Genomic DNA, 24259 nt, shown 5'->3' on the forward strand with positions numbered 1-24259 from the left:
TTTTTTTTTTTTTTTTTTTTTTTTGCTGTTTAGTTATTTTTTCAGTCTACTCCTTCACTTTGAACTTTATGTTAAAGTTGGGCTTTGCTCATTTCAGCGTGAAGAGGCACTGTCCCAGGCTTCAGTCTTTTTCATGCTGCTGTTTTCAGAGCTGCTTCTGGGGGTCTGTAAGTTTTTGGCAATTCCAGGTTTGTGTTATAGAAAGAGAGGTGTGATCACTATTCTCTTGGTCTTCACTCTGGCCTTTACTTAAGAAGGACCTCTACTGCTCTGCAGCCTTAAGTATTAGTGCTCCTTTTGATTCCATCATTGTAGCCATGTACTCTGTTCTCCTGCAATTACAAGTGCTAGCACACTTCTTGGCCCTGGAACTGTGATAAGAGTTCTTGCTCTTTTGTGACTAGTCACAAGTATTTCTCTCTACCTAGGAACTGTGCCCCTGAACTGCTTATCAGCAATAGAGTTGCCAGTTACTACTAGCTATACCCAATGCCAGCAAAGGGTCCCCTGTAATCTCTTTCTGATCAATTATCTGATCCCCTTACCATCTCTGGGCTAAGAACTGCTGAAGCTGCTGCTTCTATCTCAGCCACTTCCAAGACCCAATGCTGGTGCTCCTACTGTGCTGTTGGCTTGCACTCACCCTGGTATTACAGACCTCTCCTACAGACCTCCTAGGTTGTCTTAGCCGGGAAAAATGTCTCCCTGTGGCCTTTTCTTGGCTTTGCCACTCCAAAATACTATTTGGGTATTATTTTAAATTTGTTTTGGAGGGGAATGTTGGGAGAGTTCAGCTGGGCTTTGGCATATACTTGGCTCCTCCCCCTTATAGGTAGAGCAAGTTTTTAAAGGTTGAGAGATACCTGAGGACGTTTGAAGCCAGTAAAGAAGAAATTGTCAGGGAAGGCTGAAAGTTAGAGGGAATTAGATGATTGATGTTGCAGTCTTCTGGTAAATATGGAATGGGATGGGGTCAGGTGCACTTGTAGAGTCATTGACGTTGATAAGGTGAAGAAGAAAAGACTGGAAGAAAAAAAGGAGAGAGTGAGGAATGATGTCAAAGGTTTTTGAGATGAAGAGGAAATTCACAGTTAAGTGGCTCAGTTTTCTCAGTAAACTGAGAGGTGAAGTCCTCTGCTGGGAGAAGAAAAAGGGAAAGGCTTGTAAGGCTTAAAGAAAGAAGAATAAGTTTGACTGTAGGATGTGAGCCAGAGAATCAGAGACAAAAGAATTGACTTGCTACTGTGAGGACCCACTTGATGCAGATAACATAGACTTATAATAGACCCAGTCAGCACAATTTTATGATTTCTCTATCCATTCAGCAGCCTATAACTGAGAATGAGGGAGGCGGATGGTTGGAAGTAATTCTAGTTTGAGATTTGGCAAGAGATAAATGGTGATAGGACAGATAGGTGAGGAATTAAAGAGTAGAGGATAGTGTAATGTTTAAATAGCTAACCTTAGGTCAGATTTGGAAAGGGAGGAAAGTGAAATCAGAGCAATGTGGAGCAGAGGGATTGGAGATTGAGATGAAGATGAATAGGTTTTAGGAGGAGTGAGGCATAAGGAAATGCAATAAAAAGTAATCTAATAGTATAACATAATAAAATATATAATCAATTTAATATAGCATAATATAATATGCAGTACGACATACCATAATGTTTGATTAAACTCAAGATTTGAACTATATGAGTAAAGACTCATTCTTTGATAAAATATTTTTGGATATCTACCATGGGTATGGCATTTTCTCCCCCAACATTTCACTCTGTATTTACTGCAATAAACTTCAAATAAATTTATGAACTAGATATAAAAGGTCATGTCATAAATCAGTGCTGGTGTAGGGAGAGAATATTCCTTTCACAACACTAGATAGGGGAAAAATTCTTTATCAAATATGGAATTGAGAGGATTACAAAAGACAAAATTGAAAAATTTGGTTACAGAAAACTGAAAAGTTTTCCCACAATGTCAGTGGAATCAGAATTAGAAGGGAAATAGTTAACTGCGAAAGAAAAAAATCTTCACAGAAAATTTTTCTGATGTTTATATGCAAGATATGTGGGAAACTGATAGAGATGTCAGAACAGGAGCCATTCTCCAGTAGATAAATGGTCAAAGGAAAGAAGCAGGTATTTTTCAAAAGGAGAAGAGGAAGCTACTAGCAAGTATGAAAAAATGGTCCAAATAACTAAAAATAAGAGAAATGCAAATTAAAACTACTTTTAGCTTCCACCTCACATTTATCAGATTGGTAAAGATGGTAAAAAAATAAAGTGACAGTTGTTGGCTGTAGGAGGACAGGCACAGTAATGGCAGAGTTGTGAATTGACCTAAGTGTTCTAAAAAAAAAAAGCCTAGACATGATCTTTCATGAAATTATCAAGGAAAACTGCCCTGATATTCTAGAATGAGAGAGCAAAATAAATATTGAAAGAATCCACCATTTGCTTCCTGAAAGAGATCCAAAAATAGGAATATTGTAGCCAAATTCCAGAGTTCCCAGGTCAAGGAGAAAGTATTGCAAGCAGCTAGAAAAAAACAATTTGAGTATTGTGTAAATACAATCAGGATAACACATTCTTGATGAAAAGACCAGAGCTAAAAAGAAAGTTTGACTTTCAAACACAAGAATCAAGAGAAACATGAAAAGGTAAACAGGAAAGAGAAACCATAAAGGACTTTCTAAAGTTGAACTGTTTACATTCCTACACGGCAAGATAATATTTGTAACTCTTGAGACTTTTCTCTGTATTTGGGTAGTTGGAGGGATTATACACACACACGCAGACACAGACACACACACACACACACACACAGAAAGAGTTGAATAAGAAGGGATGATATCTAAAAAATAAAATTAAGGGGTGAGAGAGGAATATATTAGGAAGAGAAAAGGAGAAATGGAATAGGGCAAATTATCTCTCATAAGAGATAAGAAAAAGCTTTTTCTATGGAGGGGAGAAGGAGGAGGTGAGAGGGAAAAAGTGAAGCTTACTCTCTTCACATTTGGCTTAAGGAGGGAATAACATGCTCACTCAATTTTGTATGAAAATCTACCTTACACTACAGGAAAGTAGGGGAGAAAGGGACAAGTAGAGTGGGGGGATGATAGAAGGGAGGTCAAATGGGAGGAGGGAACAATTAGAAGTAAACACTTGAGGAGGGACAAGGTCAAAAGAGAGAATAGAATAAATGAGGGGCAAGATAGGATGGAATGAAATATAGTTGGTCTTACAACATGACTATTGCGAAAGTCTTTTGCAAAACTACACATATATAGCCTATGTTGAATTGCTTGCCTTCTCAATGTGTATGGGTGGGGAGGGAGGAAGGGAGAGAAGTTGGAACTCAAAGTTTTAGGAACAAATGTTGAGAATTGTTTATGCATACAACTGGGAAATAAGAAATACAGATAATGGAGTATAGAAATCTATCTTGCCCTACAAGAAATGAGAGAAGATGGGGATAAGGGAAGAGAGGGGTGTGATAGAAGGGAGGGAAGATTGAGGGAAGGGGTAATCAGAATGCAAGGTGTTTTGGGGTGGGGGAAGGGGAGAGATGGGGAAAAAATTTGGAACTCAAAATTTTGTGGAAATGAATGTTGAAAACAAAAAATAAATAAACATTTAAAAAAAGAAGCTCAGAACAGGATACAGACAAGCAGGGCACTTTTGGTGCTACCATATTAAATTTAATAGAGATTTGTAGTGTTGGCAGAGATCTATAAACCATCTGCAGTGAATAATATCCTCCTATATTTTTACACATCAGAGCAACTACGCATGAATATGTCTGTATCCATGTCGGCCAGGCCAAAGTGTAAGCTGAGCAGCACCTCTGTTACTTAGAGCATAGTATTCATATCAGTGGTATCATGATTAGTGACAGAACCTTGGGTGGTGGTGATGACAACTTAAATATCTTCTTTTGTGATATGGGGGCTGGGAAGCATGTACACAGAGCAAAACTTTGTAGACTTGGAGTCTGCTATAGTAGATGAAGTTACTGCTAGCATCTATAAACAGCAATTCTATCCTGAGGATCTTTGGCAAGGAAGATACTGGTGGTAATTATACCTGGGGTCATTATATTGTTGGCAAGAAGGTCACCGTACTTGTTGGGGCCCATCCAGAAACTGTTGGATCAGTGCAAAGCTCTTGTGTGTATTTTCATAACCTTGGGGTCAATATAGGCTCAGGCTTCACCCTTCCTGCTGATTCCCTCTGTTGATTACAACAAGAAGTCCAAGCTGGGGTGTACCATCCACCCAGCCCCCAAACTATGCACAATTGTAGTAGAACTCAGCAACTCCATCTGACCATACATATCATACTAGAATACTTGGATTGTGCATTTGTGGTGGAAAATGAGGCCACCTATGATATCTACCCCTTGAACCTGGACATGAAAGTGACTCATTTACACCAATTTTAACTGGGCTCATTTACCAGAAACTATTTCCTGCATCACTACCTCCCTGCAAATGGAGAGTGCTCTCTGTATGTACTTTTTTTTTTTAATTAATTAATTTAACTTTTAACATTCATTTTCTTTTTTTTTTTTATTTAACTTTTAACATTTATTTTCACAAAATTTTGGGTTACAAATTTTCTCCTCTTTTATCCCCTCCCCCCCAAACCCAAGCATTCTAATTGCCCCTGTGACCAATCTGCTCTCTCTTCTATCCTCCCTCTCTGCCCTTGTCTCCGTCTTCTCTTTTGTCCTGTAGGGCCAGATAGCTTTCTTGACCCCTTAACCTGTATTTCTTATTTCCTAGTGGTAAGAACATTACAGTTGATCCTAACACTTTGAGTTCCAACTTCTTTAGCTCCCTCCCTCCCCACCCCTTCCCTTTGGAAGACAAGCAATTCAATATAGGCCAAATCTGTGTAGTTTTGCAAATGATTTCCATACTAGTTGTGTTGTATAGGACTAACTATATTTCCCTCCATCCTATCCTGTCCCCCATTACTTCTATTCTCTTATGATCCTTTCTCTCCCCATGAGTGTCGACCTCGGATTGCATTCTCCTCCCCATGCCCTCCCCTCTATCCTCCCCCCCACCCTGCTTGTGCCCTTGTCCCCCACTCTCCTGTATTGTGAGATAGGTTTTCCTATCAAAATGAGTGTGCATTTTATTCTTTCCTTTAGTGGAATGTGATGAGAGTAGACCTCATGTTTTTCTCTCGCCTCCCCTCTTTATCCCTCCACTAATAGGTCTTTTGCTTGCCTCTTTTATGAGAGATAATTGCCCCATTCAATTTCTCCCTTTCTCCTCCCAATATTTCTCTCTCACTGCTTGATTTCATTTTTTTTTTTTAAGATATGATCCCATCCTCTTCAATTCACTCTGTGCACTCTGTCTCTATGTATGTGTGCGTGTGTGCATGTGTGTGTGTGTACTCCCACCCAGTACCCAGATACTGAAATGTTTCAAGAGTTACAAATATTGTCTTTCCATGTAGGAATGTAAACAGTTCAACTTTAGTAAGTCCCTTATGACTTCTCTTTGCTGTTCACCTTTTCATGGTTCTCTTCGTTCTTGTGTTTGAAAGTCAAATTTTCTTTTCAGCTCTGGTCTTTTCATCAAGAAAATTTGAAAATCCTCTATTTCATTGAAAGACCATTTTTTCTCCTGAAGTATTATACTCAGTTTTGCTGGGTAGGTGATTCTTGGTTTTACTCCTAGTTCCTTTGACTTCTGGAATATCCTATTCCATTCCCTTCGATCCCTTAATGTAGAGGGTGCTAGATCTTGTGTTATCCTGATTGTATTTCCACAGTACTTGAATTGTTTCTTTCTAGCTGCTTGTAATATTTTCTCTTTCACCTGGGAATTCTGGAATATGGCCACAATGTTCCTAGGAGTTTCTCTTTTTGGATCTCTTTCATGCGGTGTTCTGTGGATTCCTTGAATATTTATTTTGCCCTCTGGTTCTAGAATCTCAGGGCAGTTTTCCTTGATAATTTCATGGAAGATGATGTCTAGGCTCTTCTTTTGATCATGGTTTTCAGGTAGTCCCAGAATTTTTACATTGTCTCTCCTGAATCTATTTTCCAGGTCAGTTGTTTTTCCAATAAGATATTTCACATTATCTTCCATTTTTCCAATCTTCTCGCTATGTTCTGTGATATCTTGCTTTCTCACAAAGTCCTTAGCGTCCATCTGTGCCATTCTAGTTTTGAAAGAACTATTTTCTTCAGTGAGCTTTTGAATCTCCTTTTCCATTTGGCTAATTCTGCTTTTGAAAGCATTCTTCTCCTCATTGGCCTTTTGAACCTCTTTTGCCAATTGAGTTAGGCTAGTTTTCAAGGTGTTAATTTCTTCAACATTGTTTTGGTTCTCCTTTAGCAGGGAGCTGATCTGCTTTTCATGTTTCTCTTTCATCCCTCTCATTTCTCTTCCCAGTTTTTCCTCCACCTCTCTAACTTGATTTTCAGAATTCTTTTTGAGCTCTTCCATGGCCTGAGCCCATTGGGTGGGCTGGGACACAGAATCCTTGATTTCTGTGTCTTTGCCTGATGGTAAGCATTGTTCTTCCTCATCAGAAAGGAAGGGAGGAAATGTCTGTTCTCCCAGAAAGTAGCCTTCGATAGTTTTATTTCTTTTCCCTTTTCTGGGCATTCTCCCCAGCCAGTGACTTGACCTCTGAATATTCTCCTCATACCCACCTCGCCTCCTGGTCCTCCCAGCCAGCATTTGGGGACTGAGATTCAAATGCTGCTTCCCGCCTTAGGGCTTTTGGCGGGGGCAGGGCTGCTATTCAGTGTGAGAATTAAGTTCAGGTGGTCAGGTCAGGGCAGGGCCGCCTCTCAGGCTCAGTTCCCTCAGGGGGTTTATGTACAGACCTTCCACAATGGATCCAGGCTCCCGCCGACTTGGAGAGCCCCTGTCTGCAGCCGCCTCTCAGCTTCTATCTCCCAGGGGGCCCGAGCCATGGGGGCACCCCACTCCCCTCTCGACCCGCCAAAGAGACTCTCTCACTGACCCCCATCACCTGTGGGTGGAGGGGCTTGTGCCGCTGCTGGAGATTCCGTCCCCGTAGCCCACTCGGATCTTTTCCTCACGGTGTCGCGGCCGCTGCAGGGCTGCCCTCTGCTCCCAGTCCCGGCGCCCAGTCCGCAGCGCGAAGGACCCCCCATGAGAGGTTTGCAGGTCTCTCCGGAACAGAAATCTCCCTCGCTCCAATATTCCGTGGCCTCTGGGTGCAGAATTCACCGTGAGTTGGTCCCCTCTAGCCGTTCTGTGGGTTGTGGGTTCGGAGCTATGTGTATGTGCGTTTTTCTACTTCGCCATCTTGGCTCAACCCCTCTAACATTCATTTTCACAAAATTTTGGGTTCCACATTTTCTCCCCTTTTGTCCCCTCCCCCCACCCCAAAACACCGAGCGTTCTAATTGCCCCTGTCTGCCAATCTGCCCTCCCGCCCTCCCCACCCCTTCCCTTTGGAAGGCAAGCAATTCAATATAGGCCAGATCTGTGTAGTTTTGCAAATGACTTTCACAATAGTAGTGTTGTGTAAGAACTAATTATATTTCCCTCCATCCTATCCTGTCCCCCATTACTTCTGTTCTCTCTTTTGATCCTGTCCCTCCCCATGAGTGTTGACCTCAAATTGGTCCCTCCTCCCCGTGCCCTCCCTTCCATCATCCCCCCCACCCTGCTTATCTTATCCCCCACTTTCCTGTAATGTAAGATAGGTTTTCATACCAAAATGACTGTGCATTTTATTCCTTCCTTTAGTGGAATGTGATGAGAGTAAACTTCATGTTTTTCTCTCACCTTCCCTCTTTTTCCCTTCACTAAAAAGTCTTTTGCTTGCCTCTTTTATGAGCGATAATTTGCCCCATTCCATTTCTCCCTTTCTCCTCCCAATATATTTCTCTCTCACTGCTTGATTTCATTTTTTTTTTAAGATATGATCCCCTCCTCTTCAGTTCACTCTGTGCACTCTGTCTCTATGTGTGTGTGCGTGTGCATGTGCATGTGTGTGTGTGTGTTATCCCACCCTGTACCCAGATGCTGAATAGTTTGAAGAGTTACAAATATTGTCTTTCCATGTAGGAATGTAAACAGTTCAGCTTTTGTAAAGTCCCTTATGACTTCTCTTTGCTATTTACTTTTTCATGCTTCTCTTCATTCTTGTGTTTGAGAGTCAAATTTTCTTTTCAGCTCTGGTCTTTTCATCAAGAATGCTTGAAAGTCCTCTATTTCATTGAAAGACCAATTTTTCCCCTGAAGTATTATATTCAGTTTTGCTGGGTAGGTGTTTCTTGGTTTTAGTCCTAGTTCCTTTGACTTCTGGAGTATCCTATTCCATTCCCTTCGATCCCTTAATGTGGAAGCTGCTAGATCTTGTGTTATCCTGATTGTATTTCCACAATACTTGAATTGTTTCTTTCTAGCTGCTTGCAATATTTTCTCCTTGATCTGGGAACTCTGGAATTTGGCCACAATGTTCCTAGGAGTTTCTCTTTTTGGATCTCTTACAGGCGGTGATCTGTGGATTCCTTGAATACTTATTTTGCCCTCTGGTTCTAGAATCTCAGGGCGGTTTTCCTTGATAATTTCATGAAAGATGATGTCTAGGCTCTTTTTTTGATCCTGGCTTTCAGGTAGGCCCATAATTTTTAAATTGTCTCTCCTGGATTTATTCTCCAGGTCAGTTGTTTTTCCAGTGAGATATTTCACATTATCTTCCATTTTTTCATTCTTTTGGTTTTGTTTTGTGATTTCTTGGTTTCTCATAAAGTCATTAGCCTCCATCTGTTCCATTCTAATTTTGAAAGAATTATTTTCTTCAGTGAGCTTTTGAATCTCCTTTTCCATTTGGCTAATTCTGCTTTTGAAAGCATTCTTCTCCTCCTTGACTTCTTGAACCTCCTTTGCCAATTGAGTTAGCCTATTTTTCAGGGTGTTATTTTCTTCCGCATTTTTTTGGGTCTCCTTTAGCAGGGTGCTGATTTGTTGTTCATACTTTGCTTGCAAGTCTTTTATTACTCTTCCCAGTTTTTCCTCCACCTCTCTATCATGATTTTGAAAATTGTTTGGGCTCTTTAAGACCTTTTCCCAGAACTGATCCCATTGAGTGGGCTGGGATTTAGAAGCACTGACTTCCCTGTCTTCCCCTGATGGTGAGCACAGCTCTTCCTCATCAGAAGGGAGGGGAGGAGAAACCTGCTCACCAAGAAAGTAACCCTCAATAGTCTTGGTTTTTTTCCCTTTTCTGGGCATTTTCCCAGCCAGTGACTTGAGCTCTGAATATTCTCCTCACACTCGCCTCCGGATCCTCCCAGCCCGCGCTTGGGGTCTGAGAATCAAATGCTGCTTCCCAGCCTCAGTGCTTTGGGCGGCGGCAGGGCTGCTATTCAGTGTGAAATTAAGTTCAGCTGCTCAGGTAGGGGCAGGGCTGCCTCAAGGGCTCAGTTCCCTCAGGGGGTTTATGCGGAGACCTTCAACAATGGATCCGGGCTCCTGCCTGCTTGGGGAGCCCCGGTCTGCTCCCGCCTCCGCTGTTGCCTTCCGAGGGGGCCTGAGTATGGGGGCACCCCACTCCCCTCTCGACCCGCCAAAGAGACCCTCTCACCGACCCCTGTCACCTGTGGGTGGAGGGACCCGCGTGGCTGCTGGAGATCCCGTCCCTGAGGCTCGCTTGGATCTTTTCTTCTCCGTTCCGCGGCCGAGGCAGGGCTTTACTCAGCTCCCAGTCCTGGCGCCCAGTCTGCAGCGCCAAGGACCTTTTGCGAGAGGTTTGCAGGTCTATCCAGAACAGAAATCTCCCTTGCTCCAATGTTCTGTGGCCTCTGGGTGCAGAATTCGTCGTGAGTTACTTCTTTGTAGATATTCTGTGGGTTGTGGGTTCGGAGCTATGTGTATGTGCATCTTTCTACTTTGCCATCTTTTCTCCGCCCCCTCTCTGTATGTACTTTAGAGAGTTCCAAACCAATCTGGTGCTTTATGCTCAAATCTGCGACCCTTGGTTACTTATTTCTTATTCTATCTCTGCTGAGAATGGCAATTATGAACTGCTCTTGGTAGCTGAAATTTCTAATGCCTGATCTAACTGGATGGGGAAGTTTGACTCACATCATGGTAAATACATGACATGATGTGATGTCAGTGCTGCTGTTTCCATCATCAACATCAAGCATACTACTCAGTTTGTAGACTAGTGTCCCACTGGCTTCAAAGTTGTTGGTATCAATTACCAGTCCCCAACTGTGGTCCCTAGAGAGGAATGACCAAAGTGTAGTGAGTAGCATGTATGCTAAGCATTAACACAACAACCATTGCTTATACCTAGGTCCTTCTGGGCCACAAGTTTGGTCTAATGAATACCAGATTTCTTTATTTAATATATGAATGAAGACAAAGAGAAAAGAGAAATATCTGAGGCTTGAGGGGATTTGGCTTGACTGCTCTGGAGAAAGTTTTTGAGAGAGTAGGTATAGACTCTGTGGAGGGTGAAGATGAAAGTGAGGAATTCTAGAAGGGACCCATCAACTACCTCATTTGGCCTATCCTGTTGTAACTTTCGTTTCCCACCATCCCAAATAAAATTTTTCCTTACCTGTAATAAATAAATAAATACATTTGGTGATATATTTACATTGCAAATTATGGATAGAAAACTCCAAATATATAATACAAATTATGTCATATACAGCCCTTTTTTTTCTTCTTTGTTTAAGGAAATGTTTGATGTTTGTCAAGTTCATGTTAAAAATGAAATAGAAACAAGTAAAAACATCTGACAGTAACCTCACATGATTTTTTTAAAAATTAATTCTAAGATTATTGGGAAACCATTTTGCTTTTGTTTGGGATTATTTTGGTCTGCTTGATAGTTTTAGTAGTCTTTCGTTGAAAACATGAGTATTAAGAATTACTAGGTTAGAAATAACTTTTCAAAGATTACCTTTTCACAGGGTATGATATGATCTAGTATAGGGGTGGGGAGCCTGTAGCTTTGAGGCCACCAATCTAATGTTTTGGAGGTACATGAGAAAATGTACTTGGCTAAATATGTTATTTTAATTCAGAATTTTGAAGTGAAGTGTTCAACAGATTTTGAGCATTAAATATTATAAGAGTAGAACAATGCAGTATTTTAATTTAAAATTTTTTTATTGAAGTTCTTTATATTATACATATTTATATGTAATTAATATTTATATTTAACTGGCTAAGAGAAATTCATATCTCTTCTAAAGATTTTTTTTACTAAAGTACCTAGACAGAATTTTATTCTGTTAAAATAAGTCAAAGGTTTTCATGAAGAACCAATAACATTTACATACATATGGTAAATTACATTTTTACAAAGTACTGTATTTACTCCACAACCATATTCTTTATTTGGCCTTTTGGTCTTCACATTTGCAACTCAGCGTGTTCTGTTGTTTCCCTGTATATAACCAGACAGCGTCCAGATTTACTTCTAAATAGCTTCACCCTCCCTCTCTCTGATAATTTCTTCTAACATACAGCTTATCTTGCCAAAAATATTGTGGTGTTTTTCAGACGTAACTATTTCCTAGCCTCATGAATTTTTTTTTTAACTTTGTACTTAAGTATATGGCCACTGTGCCCTTTTTGTAATTCTTGTTTTTATACTTAGATACAGGGGACAAGAGATGATGTATTTATTTTTGTTGCAAAATATGGGTAGAAAATTTATATCTCTATATTAGCATCCAGTAACCAGGAAGGAAACCATTTTCTTCCTATGTGTTTATGAAAATTTGTTTATTTTACAGAGGAACTGATGTATCTGTAATCTGTCACATTCTGACAGATTTCTCCTTAATCACGTTTAGAATACCTGTTCCTAAATTAACACAATGTTCTTAGAAGTCCTATAAAAATAAATTTCTTTTTCTTTCAGATTATACTAATTGTGTTTTTTCTTGGGGAAAAAGTAAAAGAATAATAAATCTATAGAATTAGAAGAGAATGCTTTATTTCTTGCATATTTTTATTTGGACATATATTTCAGGAAGTTAATTATTTAAATTTATTTGTTTAATCATTTTTTAATATTTTTCTTCTAGTTAAGCTGATGCAGTCTACATATGTATATGCAAATTTATTATTGAAATTTATGTTACTGTTAAGTGGGTCTGTGATTTCATTGATGTGAGTATTCCCTCTAACCATGAAGATTACAACTCATACTGAATGCCCATTCCATAAAACTCTTATTCTGGGGCCTGATGCTATTAGCATAGTGTCATTTACAAATATGAACGCCTGGGAATCCCTCTTCAACTTAGACTCTCTGCTGGATTTTGTCTGTCACTGTGGTAGATGCCTTTGACAAACATATGTCTTCCTCTTTTATGCCTCTCTTGAAAATAATGGCCGTCACTGAACAAGATATTCCACATAGACCACATCTCTACCATTATGTTTCCTGTTATATTTTTCAAGGACTCTTGTACAGTTTTGACATATGTATGTTCCTTGTTTGATGATCACTAAGTAAACATTCTAATGAAGAAAACAAATCCTAATAATTGACATTATTAAATTAAAAATTTTCTTATTACATAACAAAACCAGATGAAAGAAGGAAGTTGCAACTAAATGAAAACATGGCTCACAGGTTCTGCTTTGGACAAACAAATAAAGGAGGTGGTTGAATTGTTGTCATATACCCAAAGGCAACAGAAATACACAATTTTTTTAGTACGTTTAGTCATCTTGCATTATAGTGTTTATGATGAATATTTGTGAAAGGACCACCATGAAAATTAGTGTAGCATATTCACCAGAATCTGTTGCAGAGAATGAAGATATAGATCTATTCTATGAAGGACTTAATAAACACCACCAAAATAAATTGATATATACTTTCATGCTCAGTAACAGCAGTACAAAGGAAATGTGAGAACAGTGAAAAATATGTTGGAAAAAATGGATCAAGGCTAAAGAGTGGAGTAGGCAAAAGCTATGTAGCACATAAACCTCAGAACTATATATAATGAATACTTTTTTTTTTTTAGAAAATAATTGGAAGACACTGGTCATGTTGAATATTGAATAACATCAGAAGAAATGAAATTGATTATGACATGTTATTGATGAGTGAAAGTCATTCCTGAATCAGCTACGAGTACAATGAGACTATTGACATGCTTATGGAAGAGACTAAGATTAGTTAAAAAAAAACCTAGAAAAAAATAAAAATGAAAAAAAGATATGATGTGCAGTTAAAATAATTCCATCATGACCTATTTAAACAAGTTATTGATTACAAGAAATGGAAGGTGGATAGAAGAAAGGATATAGATGCCAAATAATTTTATACAGAAATGTAATTGATATTAATCTGTTTCCATAACAAGATCAAACAATCTAAACAAACATGACTTACTTGCCAGCCATCTGGCAGCAAAGAGCAATACTACTTTAGATCAAAAACTTGTTTTTGAAATCTTAGGGAGAAGAATGATGGAAGATTATGATCAGATCTTCTCAAAAAACAGATAGAAGCAGTGGAGGATAATACCAATTTAAAGAAAGTTTGACCAGTGACTCAACCAAAGTCACTCAAGGTTATTTAAGAATGAAAGTTGAAGGACAATAATCAAAAGAAAAATGGAAAAGGGATGCAAAGATGTTTATAGCAGACTCTTAACATGAGGCACAGTGTAACTAGCATATTTGGATTCTAATATCACAATCCTAGTTATACTTGTAGAGAGGATATTCATGACATTCAAGAAAACAAAGATAGGAAAAATCAGTTGTGTTAGACCAAGTGTACATAGAAGAGAGCTTTGTTGGAGACAGCACATTTGTGAGAACATTTATTTACAAGGTATTTGAAGGAAAGGATTAAGTGGAATAAATCGTGGACTTTGTTAATTCCTCAAAAAAAGCTACCAAGAGAACATCAACTACTGACCTACTTGCCTACTTTTTTTAAGAAAATTATTTTATTTCCTACTTTCTCATCTATATAAATTTTTCATAAGAATCATATATACATGCATTGTTGACATTAGAAGGGAACAGGAAGGTTTTTACAAGTGATATTCCACATAGACCACATCTCTACCATTGTATAATTAACTGAAAGATCTTACTTTATTGTTTCTTGGTTAAAGAAATTTGACCCAGTAAAGCAAATGCCACCTTAAAGATTCTTTTCCAACAAGTTCTCAGGCATACATTAAAATTATTAGAGATTCTTCTAAAGATATAATAGAACCCTCTTTGATCCTTTGGTAATTACCATTAGGTGAGGCATAAAACAAGAAGAAATGTTTGCCAAAGGTTTTTGCATTATGATGGAGGTAATCCAGGGCACAGACTCAGTTGAAGATAGATTTCTTATAAGTGGTGAGGTCCTTCAGATGTTTATTCTTGTGTGTAATGCGATGGTTTCATCAGTTTTAGAACATTGAAAAATCTCCTGTGAGACCTATATAGACTTAAGTTTGTCATATCATCTACATAGAACAAGAAGTGTATGTCCAGACTGTTGCATAAAGTTAAACAACCTTTTGAGTTCAGCCACCAGTATGTGCTGTGTGCACTGTAGCGTTGTTTTGGGTCCAGAATTAAGCAGGTAGAGAAGAATGGGAATGGTTTGTCTTTGGGAAATGCCAGAGCACCTTTAATGACCCCCAGTTTATCCAGAAACAAATACCAATATTGTATCTGTTTTGTTGTATGACTACAAGTCACAGAAAAGTAGAGTCTCTGAAAAATTAAAAATTACTGTGGTTCACAGGGCGACAGAGATGTGAGCAAGCAGCGACCCACAATTAATAAGGAAGTAGAAAGAATATTTTAAAAGCAATGTGCGATAGAAAAAATAGTTTGGTCATATGATGACAGCAAAGGATGGACACTCTGTGTCCTCTGCTGGCATCATCACAATGTCAGAAAGTTTCCTCTCTCCTTGTAGCTTCTTAGGGGGACCCTTTTGTGGTGAACTTACAGGAAGATATAGATAGGAGTTGCGAAGGATGAATAGGTATGGATGGGTTGTACTTTGTATCACTGGAGGGAATATTTCTGTGGATGAGATTACATATCCAGCTGAGTATGAGAGATGCTTTGTGGGAGAAGAGCCTTAAAAGTAATGGAAAATTTTAAATGCCTAAAGTGGAGACATAAAATGCATTTGTCAACTTATACGGTAACTATAGCTAAATTTGATAGGGAAGAGGAGGAGAATGTAAGAGCCTGGAAAGGTAGCAAGGGTCCAGGTTCTGAAGAGCTTTGAATCTCAAACAAAAGATGGCCTCTGAGATTTCTTCCAGCCTAAATGGTTCTGTGATCTTTTGACTTCATGTATCCTGGAAGTAAGAGTGAGACACTGGAGTTCATTGAATAGGGGAGAAGACTGATATGATTAGACTTAAGTTTTAGGAAGATCATTTTGGTATCTATGGGAAGAGACTTTGAGTCAAGTCAACAAGCATTTATAAAATGCTTGCTGCGTGCCAGGCACTGTGCTCAATGCTGGACTTGAGGCAGGAAAACCAGTGAGAAGCTTATTGTAACAGTCCAAACAAGAGGTGATAAGAGCCTAAACTAGTGAGTGAGAGAAATTGACTTATATTAGCAATGATGGGGAGGTAAAAATAAGATTTGGCAAATACTGGATATGTATGGTGAATGCAAGAGAGAAGTTGAGGTTACAAACCTGCAAGACTGGAGGGATAGTAGTACCCTTGACAGTAATAGCAAAGTCCAGGAGAGGGGGAAGGTTTTATGGGAAAGAATAAATTCTATTTTGATCATGTTGAATTGAGATATTCAGTTTGAAATGTCCACAGGCAGTTGACAACTGTATCTCAGCAGAGAGACTAGAGCTAGGTGATAATAATTAATCATCTGTAGATTATTTGTGTAGAGATGATAATTGAACTTATATAAGCTGAAGAGATGACCAAGTGAGAGATTTAGAGCAAAAAGAGAAAATGGTCCAGGACAAAGTCTTGAGGAACACCCAAACTTAGAGGATGTGACATGGATGGTGATCCAGCAAAAGAGACTGAGAAAGGAACATTCGACAGATAGGAGGAGAACCAAGAGAGAATAGTTACTAAATCCTTAGAAATGAGGCACCCAGGAGAAGAAGTTATCAACCACGACAGACATTGCATTTAGTGAGGGTTTTTTAAAGATTGGGAATACTCGGATATTTTTGTAGATAATAGTGAAGGAATCAATAGATAAGAAGAGATTGAAAATGATTAGAAAGAAGAGAGTGGAAATGATTGTGGAGGCAATCTTTTGGAGTAGTTGGGAGGGGATGGGATCAAGGGTGCATGTAGAGGGGTTGGCCTTGGCAAACAGAAGGGCTACCTCTTAATTAGAGACTGGAGTGGAGGAGGAGATAGTGGGGTATGGTGTAAGAGTAATGTGAGAGAAGGGGAAAAATGGGGAGCTTGGGTCTCATGGCATCAGTTGAAGTAAAAACCCTAGTTCAGAGAGCAGGGGTGAGGGAGGCAGGTGACAAAGGAGTAGAAGAAGAGAGGTTTGTAATAGCTGCTGTGATCAGTGGGATAGGGGATTGATTAAGAATGAGTAAAAAGAATGTCTTTCTGTAGAGAGGACTCAGTGATACTCAACAGGAAGCAGGGAACTTAGGGGGTTTCCACATAGGGGAGGGCCCCTTTGTAGTTGGTTTTAATTTCCAGAATCAAAGCATCTGATATTAAAAAAAAAAAGTGAAGATGGGCTCTTGTTCCCTGTGTTATAGTGAACATGGAGCTCTGTGTAGCCATCTCCAAGTAGTACTGTGAACAGAGGTGACTGAAGATAGAACTTGAGTTCAAATTCTACCTCTGATGCTGCTGTGTAACTCTGGGAAAATCACTTACCCCCTGTTGAGCATCAGTTCTTCATCGGAAAAATAAAGGGTTAAGCCAGGTGGCTTCTGCAGTCTTCATCGGAAAAATAAAGGGTTAAACCAGGTGGCTTCTGCAGTCCCTTTCAGGCATCATTTATGATCTTTTGAGCCTGTGATTCTTTGGGGTTTCTCTGGGAAGGATCATGTGTCTAGAGCATTAAGGACTCTCAGGTCATAAGTTCATCCCATTTTACAAGTGAGAAAACTGAGACCCCAAGTTTAAATGATGGCCCAGTTCAAATATGTAGTAAATGGCTGAAGTAGAATTTGAACTGAGGTCTTTCTGATTCCAAGGGCCACACGTGGGGTACAGGGGACAGAATATAGAAAGGCTGGTGCTGCGGTATGAGGCTTTAATATCTCAGCCTTAGTTTCCTCTTATACACATTAGGGATAATACTCCTTTACAGGGTGGATGTGGAAGAAATATTTTATAACTCTTAAAGCTCTATTTAAATGAGTTATTTTAGTTATAAAATGAGTTGTTTAACCTTACCTCAGAAGATTGTACTGAATTACCAGAAAGCTCAACAGAATTAAAACAACAGCACCAACAGCAGCTTATTCTGGTGATCAGTCTAGTTGGAAAGAGGAAGAAATAGGCAATAGCAAGTATAGTTTGCTGTCTTCCAAAGGCCTCAGAGTCTTTGGAGCCTATTTTTAGTTCCCCATCTCTCTCAATACTGTATGCCTGTTTCTTTCCTATCACCTTTTCCCTCATGACCTTAACTGTGGTGGCATATTGTCAGTCAGCTAGCTTTTATGAAGTGCCCACTATGTGCCAGGCACTGTAATAAGTTCTTGGGATACAAAGAAAGCCAAAAAAGCATATTGAGTAAACCCTGACCTGGAGTCAGGGGGACTTGAGTTTGCATCCAGTTTCGGATACTTATTAGCTATGTGATCCTGGGCAAATCCTTTAACATCTTTTGGCCTCAATTTCCTCATCTGTAAAATAAAGAGGATAGACTTGATGACCTTTAAGGTCCCCTCCGTTTGTGAATCTATGTTTCTATGAAGTTATATGCAACTGAAATTTTTTTTTGTGTTGTAGATATTAATATTTCATTTATTGACTTAATTATAGTGACCTATTTTCCCTACCATATATCCTCCTTTGATCTAGTCCTTACAGAGCCTTTCTGATCTCTAATTGAACATATTCATATTTTCAGGATCAGTTCGAGTTTCATCTCTATGAAGCGTTATGTGATCACTTTAGCCTACCAAGATTTGTGTTTTTTAAGTTAAATTTTATTTTTTTCAATTAATCTATTTTTCCCTCTCCACCACTCCTCTGTTTTGTTTATTATGTTACCCTTTATGTCAAAATCAGGTATCCTTTTGGAGTTTATCCTGGTATGAAGTCTGAGATATATACCTGATTTCTTCCAGATGACTTTCCATTTTCTCCAGAAGTTTTTGTTAAATAATGCCTTACGCTCGTAGGTGGGGTCTTTGGGTTTATCAAATTCTAGGCTGCTTCATTTATCTATTTCTGTATGTTGTATACGTAATCCGTTTCACCAATGGACTTCTTTTAATCAGTACCAAATTGTTTGATGATTACTGCATTGTAATATGATTTGGTATCTGTCCTGTATTATCTTGGATCCCTTGAGGCATAGATTGTCTTTAGACATTGAGTACTTTGACATGATGACATGATCCTAAAGATGAGTTTCAATTAATTTTTGATGTTTTAGACCAAATTAATTCTTAACTGATTTATAGGGGAGAAAATGGTTTTTTGTTTACTGTGAAATATTAATTAATTTGGTATTATCTTTTTTCTCCTATATTTCATATTTAACTGAAAATCTGAATCTGTGTTAGGTTTTAAGGAGCAGAGGCAACCCATACAGATTCCTTGTTTCCTGGGCAATTTCCAAGAAATATATTGTATTGTCTGTCTCAAATTCTTCTTGCATGGAAAAAGATACTATTTTTCTTTTATGATTCTCTGATATGCCAATATTTTAAAAGTCAAGGAATTTAAGACTACTTTGAGTTGTTTAGCTTACAGTAATTAGTTTAATAAATCCCTAAAGAATTACTTTTGGCAGAAATAAAACCTTGTTTTATTGTTTCTTGTGATTGAGACTAAAGATAATTTTAAAAATGAAATGAAGTTCCCTTCATAAAGATTTTTCCTGGTCATTTTTCTGAGATGAAGCAGAATCTTTGAACTTGATTTTGATGGTTCTCTACGTGTTGGAAGAGTGACTCATTTCTGTTGCCATTAGTATTGTGCCTAGGAGTTATAGAATGAATATTTTTTGATGTTACAACCTCAAGTAGTAAATTATAAAGTCTAACTCTGCATGTGGGGAAGTGTATATGGATGTTTCTCATCAAGCTGTTTATCAGACTGTTTCAAATGTTTTTTAAAATTAATTTGTTTTCAGTTTTCAACAATCACCTCCATAAATCTTAGATTTTCTCCCCCTTCCTCTCCCCTCCCTTCCCAAGATGGCATGCAATCTTATATGGGTTCCACTCATACGTTCTTATTAAACACATTTTCACATTAGTCATATTGCATAGAAGAATTAAAACGAATGGGAGAAATCATGAGAAAAGCCAAACCAAACCAAAACATATCATAAGAGAAAATAGTTAGCTTCATTCTACATTCTGATTCTATAGTTCTTTCTCTGGATGGCATTTTGCCTCGAGTCCTTTGGGAATGTTTTAGGTCCTTGCATTGTTGTGAAGGGCTAAGTATCAGAAACAGTCCTCATACACTGTGTCTGTTACTGTGTATAATTTCTCCTGGTTCTGCTCATTTCACTCAGCATAAGTTCATATAAGTCTTTCCAGGTTTTTCTGAAGTCATTTCTTACAGCACAGTAGTATTCCATTACATTCATAAATCACATAAATGTTTTGTTTAATGTATTTGGAAGTCCCATTTTGTGTTTGGAATTTTTTTTTTGTATAGACTTTGTTGGTATATAGAATCTATGAAATGTCAGTGGAGCTACTGAAGTTTATCTGACTTATGCATTTATTCTATATGATCTTGGGCAAATCCCTTAAATAGCTATCAACTCCAGTTTCCTCATCTCTAAATGTGGAGGGGAGTTTTAAAAAAAATCTGTGAATGTATCTTCTTGAATTGTGAGACCTGGGCTTCATAAACATTAAAGTGTTATAGAAACATGAACTGCTATTATTGTTAATTAGTATAGTTCTTCAGATAGCATTAATAAATTAGATAGTATTTGTTGTGGACAAGCTTCAAAAATTACCTGCTTCTGTTTTCCCTTAGAATAAAAAAAGTCTTTCTCTGATTTCTATTTCCAGAAACTTTGATCCTTTTTGGAGGAATCTCTTCCAGGGGTGGAGAACCTATCGCCTCGCTGCAGGTTCCCCACCCCTGTAATGAAACAATGTATACTGAATACAATTCCATTAGGATGATGAAGTATGTGTAAGGGAGACTTGGCCCCTTGGCAGAGGAAAAGAGTGTTAACGTGGTGTCAGACTTGGTTGGAATCTTGGTTCTTCCATTTACTAGCTGAGTGACTTTGTGCAAGCCACCTTCCCTTTCTGGGCCCCAGGTTATCTGCAGAATGAGGTGCTAAGCTAAGTGATTTGTAAGGTCCTTTCAGGGTTCTCTATCCTTCTGAGAAATTTATCTTCTATAGAATTTTAAAGTTAATTGAAGAGAAAATAGGTTTTTATATTGGTAGACCCCACTTTTCACAGGACTTTTATCTGATCCGCTCAATGGATGGGCCTCCATGTTTTGCTTTTCATGGGCAATAACTCCTTTATTCTTAGAGTTCTGGTAGATCTGAGAAGATATAGCTGATCTTAGTTGCCAACTCAGAATTGCCACCTTGTGGCAAACAGGTTAACTGCTAGCTTCCTGCTTTTATGACAGACCTTTCTAACTGTAAAGGCCAAGGAGAAAAAGGCTCCCTAAAAAACAAAAACAAAAACATCCAGGTGCGTTGTATGACACACAGAAACTCCAAACAAAGGATTATTTGCATATCAAATTTTTCTTTAGTAACAATTTTGAAAAATTGAATTTATCTTGTTGACAAGATGTGGAACATAGTATTTCTTTTTGGATTGTTGGTTTGAGTAACAGTTCATTTGGCCTGAGAATCTGATTTTCTCTGCCTGAGGTTAATTAGTCAAAATAGAAATCTTGCCGAAAAATTAATACAGGCTGGTAACTCATAAGTCATATATTGTAATACTTTTGATGATGAAGACACTACAAACATAGCGTGTTTTCTCTAAGGATAATCAGTATTCCAAATTATTGTTCCCTTGGTTAGCAGTTCCTCTTGGCATTATCAGATACATTCCACCATTTCTGTTTTAGAAAAGAATATTTTAGTTACATCTTTATTGACTACCATTTGTAAACATTGCATTACTTATTTTACAAAATATGCATCTATATGCATATGCTGTCGTATTTTACTTTCCTAACATTTCGGTAGTTTGTATCAAAGTACATTTAGGAACTAGTAAATCTAGTTTAAGATTATCTACAAAATCTGATGGTACATTGTTGAAGGGAAAAGCCTCTTGCTTTTATTTCTCAATTTCACGTAAACAATTTTTAAAATATTTTTTATTTAAATACTGAATTCCAAATTTTCTTCATCCTTCCTTTCCCTACTCCCTACTTGAGAAGGCACACAATTTGATATAGATTATAAATGTGCAGTCATGCCAAACATTTCCAACAGTCATCTGCTTGTTTCTAGTTCTCTGTTAACTTCAAAAAATGCTGCTTTGAATGTTTTGGTGCATATGAGAACTTTATGTTTCATCTTCCTGATGAATATGGCTAGCACTCGGATCTCTGGGTCAAAGGATATGGCCATTTTAGACACTTTAATTCCATATTGCTTTCTGGAATGATTTGGTTCAATTCACAGTTCAACTAACAGTGTATTAGTGTGATCATCTTTCTGTGATAACACCAACTATTCCCTTGTTTTGTTATCTTTGCCAATTTTCTGGGTGAGAGATAAATAAAGCCTTAGAGTTATGCAAATGATTACTTTTAATAGTATATAACACACCTATTTCTAGGGAGAAGATAAGTAATTAAAATGGTGATTATTAAATAGTAACTCTGGGTCCTTGGTGGATGAAATATATCTGATCTTGTTTAGACATATATAGCAAGGACTGCCATTTAACATTATGGGGTTGTGGATGAATTTAGAGATATTTTATTCTTTTTGGTTTTAAGAGATTGGGAGCGGGGAGACAGAGAGACAGAGCCAAAGAGAAAGAGAGGACAGAGGCAGGAAAGACAAGAGGGGTGGGAAGAGACAGAGAGAGACGCACTATGGAGGAGAACTATTGTCATTCTTGATGTTCAGTGATTTCAGAATTATTATGAATATATTGATGTATACTTTAAAAATACAATACTCAAAAAACTAAAATGCTCATAGATATTAGCAGGATAAACATGCAGATTTTAAGTGGTATGTGGTACTCAGTATACATTAAACGAGTCTTATCAAGAATGAGATCAAGTTGTATTTTTTTTTTGTATGAACTGGCAGTGTCAAGGTTCACTCTCAAAGACCAATGGCATTCAGACTAACTAGCATACTTTATTGCTACAAAAGTTACTTTGACAGGTGATTGATCCACAAGGACATGCACTTAAACACAGGGAGAAAGTATATGTGGGGAAGTAGTGTTGGATATTGTACTGTGTAAACTCTCCCAAAGCAGTGAGATCTTCTTTCATTGTGGATTGCTGATTTTTTTGCTCTATGTCAGTTTCCCAAAGAAGGCAGCCCCTAGGAAAGCTTCATTCCTAACTTTATTATACCAGTTATAGTTCAGTAGAGACTGATAAAATTACAGAAATTATGATGGGTTTATAATAACAAATATCTGTTGAGGGATATGAAGTAATATCTTTAGTACCATTAGTTTGACAATTTAGAGAATTACAGACAGGTGTGAGACACTGTCACTTTTATGTGAGGGCCTTACTACTTTTTATCTTTTTCCTGGTCAGCCTGGAGTAGTAGAAAAAGCCCTGTATGTGAAAAGTCAGTCAGTAAGTATTTATTAAGCATCTACTGTGTCAGGCACTGTGCTAAAAGTACAGGGGTTACAAAGAAAGGCAAAAGACAGTCTCTAGAGGAGTTCAGACTCATCTGGATTAGACAACATGAAAACAGTTTGTACAAACAAGATATATACAGGCTAAATGGGAGATAATCAACAGAAAACCTGAGCTCTAATTCTGGCTCTGCATTATTAATTGCATGACTTTGGGCAAGTTACTTCTTTGTTCTTCAATTTTTTCATTTGAAAAATGCAGATAATAGTTTGATGTACAAAAATAATCCACAAACCTATCTACTCTTCAGATAAATTAGAAAAGTACTGTGAGAGACAGCCAAAAGTTAAATTTCACTGAGTTACTAGTTAATGAAGTCATCGAGAATATTTCAGATAATGAGAAAGCTAGCAGACCGCAGGTGGACTCAACCAATCAGGATACAGACAGTGGCCTTCAGAAAGTCACAAAATTTTTGATAAGAAGGTCGAGGCCTGAAACTGGCCTGAATCAGTCAGGGAAAATGATCTAGAATAACCTGGAGAAAGCTTTTCTTCATTGTGCCTGCTTAACGAACCTCATGCATATGAGACACACCCCACATAAAATTATCCCTCTATTTTCTGATCATGGGTCCTATGTTAAAGCATGTTTGGGAGGGGAGAATCACACCAAGGGTGATTATGTAATGGACATGTAGAGAAGATGGTGACCTAATGGAGAACAGACCAATTTGTCTCCTGGTGGGAGGATCTATCTTGAACTAATGGTATATAGCTCATCTTGCTTTTGTATTCAGTGGTCTTCCTTCCTAAGGGTGGGATTGAGCCCACTTTTGGCCAAAGGCATTCAATTCCTCTGAACTCTGCTGTAATAAATTTTTCTTGACACGTTTTTGTGTGTCAAGCATGTTTCCAACAGTACTATAGCAATGTGGGTTCTTATTATTAGATGTTGAGAACTTCAGTTAGAAGTTTTAAAGAACAGCAAATTGTCGTATAAATGAAACCAGGTTAGCAAGAGCTCACATAAACACACTATCTAAAAGTAATACTTGGAGAAACAAGTTTTAAACAAGTTTTTGAGATACCTTTTGTTTTTCTATCACTGTCATCTCCAGATATACCTTTCTCCTTCTAATAAAGAAAAAGCAAAACTAATAGACAACAGTTTGATAGTGTGTGAAAAATTTTTTAATAATAGTCCACTACTTCTTTACAAAAATGCCCTGAGATATTGATCATTACAATCATTCTTTTTAGCATTCTTATTTATGTATTGTTGTTATGTGTATTGTTCTGTT

At 38.0% G+C, this 24259-nt stretch overlaps 1 protein-coding gene across 2 annotated transcripts in view; it reads left to right on the plus strand.

Annotated features, from left to right (window-relative positions):
• The window catches only part of LMBR1 (limb development membrane protein 1), a 180234-nt gene that overhangs the window by 13541 nt on the left and 142434 nt on the right, over nt 1-24259 (plus strand). The gene's annotated exons all lie outside the window — the stretch shown is intronic.

This window comes from Notamacropus eugenii, chromosome 3, assembly GCF_028372415.1.
Source record: "Notamacropus eugenii isolate mMacEug1 chromosome 3, mMacEug1.pri_v2, whole genome shotgun sequence".
NCBI classification, from domain to species: domain Eukaryota; kingdom Metazoa; phylum Chordata; class Mammalia; order Diprotodontia; family Macropodidae; genus Notamacropus; species Notamacropus eugenii.